The sequence below is a fragment of the Oncorhynchus gorbuscha genome, unplaced genomic scaffold (assembly GCF_021184085.1).
Source record: "Oncorhynchus gorbuscha isolate QuinsamMale2020 ecotype Even-year unplaced genomic scaffold, OgorEven_v1.0 Un_scaffold_6706, whole genome shotgun sequence".
Classification (NCBI taxonomy): Eukaryota; Metazoa; Chordata; class Actinopteri; order Salmoniformes; family Salmonidae; genus Oncorhynchus; species Oncorhynchus gorbuscha.
Genome location: NW_025750242.1, coordinates 5,001 through 7,500, shown reverse-complemented (window position 1 = coordinate 7,500; position 2,500 = coordinate 5,001).

The window sequence follows — 2,500 nt, the reverse complement described above, 5'->3', positions numbered from 1 at the left end:
CATCCTAGTGATGGCTTACACACCACAGTGAAGAGGAGTGTGCATCATAGTGACGGCTTACACACCACAGTGAAGAGGAGTGTTCATCATAGTGATGGCTTACACACCACAGTAAAGAGAAGTGTACCATCATAGTGATGGCTTACACACCACAGTGAAGAGGAGTGTTCCATCATAGTGATGGCTTACACACCACAGTGAAGAGGAGTGTTCATCATAGTGATGGCTTACACACCACAGTAAAGAGAAGTGTACCATCATAGTGATGGCTTACACACCACAGTGAAGAGGAGTGTTCCATCATAGTGATGGCTTACACACCACAGTAAAGAGAAGTGTACCATCATAGTGATGGCTTACACACCACAGTGAAGAGGAGTGTTCCATCATAGTGATGGCTTACACACCACAGTGAAGAGGAGTGTTCCATCATAGTGATGGCTTACATATGACAGTGAGTGGAGTGTTCCATCATAGTGACGGCTTACACACCACAGTGAAGAGGAGTGTACCATCATAGTGATGGCTTACACACCACAGTAAAGAGGAGTGTAACATCATAGTGATGGCTTACACATCACAGTAAAGAGGAGTGTACTATGATAATGATGGCTTACACACCACAGTGAAGAGGAGTGTGCCATCCTAGTGATGGCTTACACACCACAGTGAAGAGGAGTGTTCCATCATAGTGATGGCTTACACGCCACAGTGAAGAGGAGTGTCCCATCATAATGATGGCTTACACACCACAGTGAAGAGGAGTGCTCATCATAGTGACGGCTTACACACCACAGTAAAGAGGAGTGTTCATCGTAGTGATGGCTTACACACCACAGTAAAGAGGAGTGTACCATCATAGTGACGGCTTACACACCACAGTGAAGAGGAGTGTTCCATCATAGTGATGGCTTACACACCACAGTGAAGAGGAGTGTTCCATCATATTGATGGCTTACACATGACAGTGAGTGGAGTGTTCCATCATAGTGACGGCTTACACACCACAGTGAAGAGGAGTGTTCCATCTTAGAGATGGCTTACACACCACAGTGAAGAGGAGTGTACCATCATAGTGATGGCTTTCACACCACAGTGAAGAGGAGTGTACCATCATAGTGACGGCTTACACACCACAGTGAAGAGGAGTGTACCATCATAGTGATGGCTTACACACCACAGTGAAGAGGAGTGTACCATCACAGTGATGGCTTACACACCACAGTGAAGAGGAGTGTACCATCATAGTGACGGCTTACACACCACAGTGAAGAGGAGTGTACCATCATAGTGATGGCTTACACACCACAGTGAAGAGGAGTGTACCATCATAGTGATGGCTTACACACCACAGTGAAGAGGAGTGTACCATCATAGTGACGGCTTACACACCACAGTGAAGAGGAGTGTACCATCATAGTGATGGCTTACACACCACAGTGAAGAGGAGTGTACCATCATAGTGACGGCTTACACACCACAGTGAAGAGGAGTGTTCCATCATAGTGATGGCTTACATATGACAGTGAGTGGAGTGTTCCATCATAGTGACGGCTTACACACCACAGTGAAGAGGAGTGTACCATCATAGTGATGGCTTACACACCACAGTAAAGAGGAGTGTAACATCATAGTGATGGCTTACACATCACAGTAAAGAGGAGTGTACTATGATAATGATGGCTTACACACCACAGTGAAGAGGAGTGTGCCATCCTAGTGATGGCTTACACACCACAGTGAAGAGGAGTGTGCATCATAGTGACGGCTTACACACCACAGTGAAGAGGAGTGTTCATCATAGTGATGGCTTACACACCACAGTAAAGAGGAGTGTACCATCATAGTGATGGCTTACACACCACAGTGAAGAGGAGTGTTCCATCATAGTGATGGCTTACACACCACAGTGAAGAGGAGAGTATCATCACAGTGATGGCTTACACACCACAGTGAAGAGGAGTGTACCATCATAGTGATGGCTTACACACCACAGTGAAGAGGATTGTACCATCACAGTGATGGCTTACACACCACAGTGAAGAGGAGTGTACCATCATAGTGATGGCTTACACACCACAGTGAAGAGGAGTGTACCATCATAGTGATGGCTTACACACCACAGTGAGGAGGAGTGTGCCATCATAGTGATGGCTTACACACCACAGTGAAGCGGAGTGTACCATCATAGTGACGGCTTACACACCACAGTGAAGAGGAGTGTTCATCATAGTGACGGCTTACACACCACAGTGAAGAGGAGTGTTCCATCATAGTGATGGCTTACACACCACAGTGAAGAGGAGTGTTCCATCATAGTGACGGCTTACACACCACAGTGAAGAGAAATTGTTCCATCATAGTGATGGCTTACACACCACAGTAAAGAGGAGTGTTCCATCATAGTGATGGCTTACATATGACAGTGAGTGGAGTGTTCCATCATAGTGACGGCTTACACACCACAGTGAAGAGGAGTGTACCATCATAGTGATGGCTT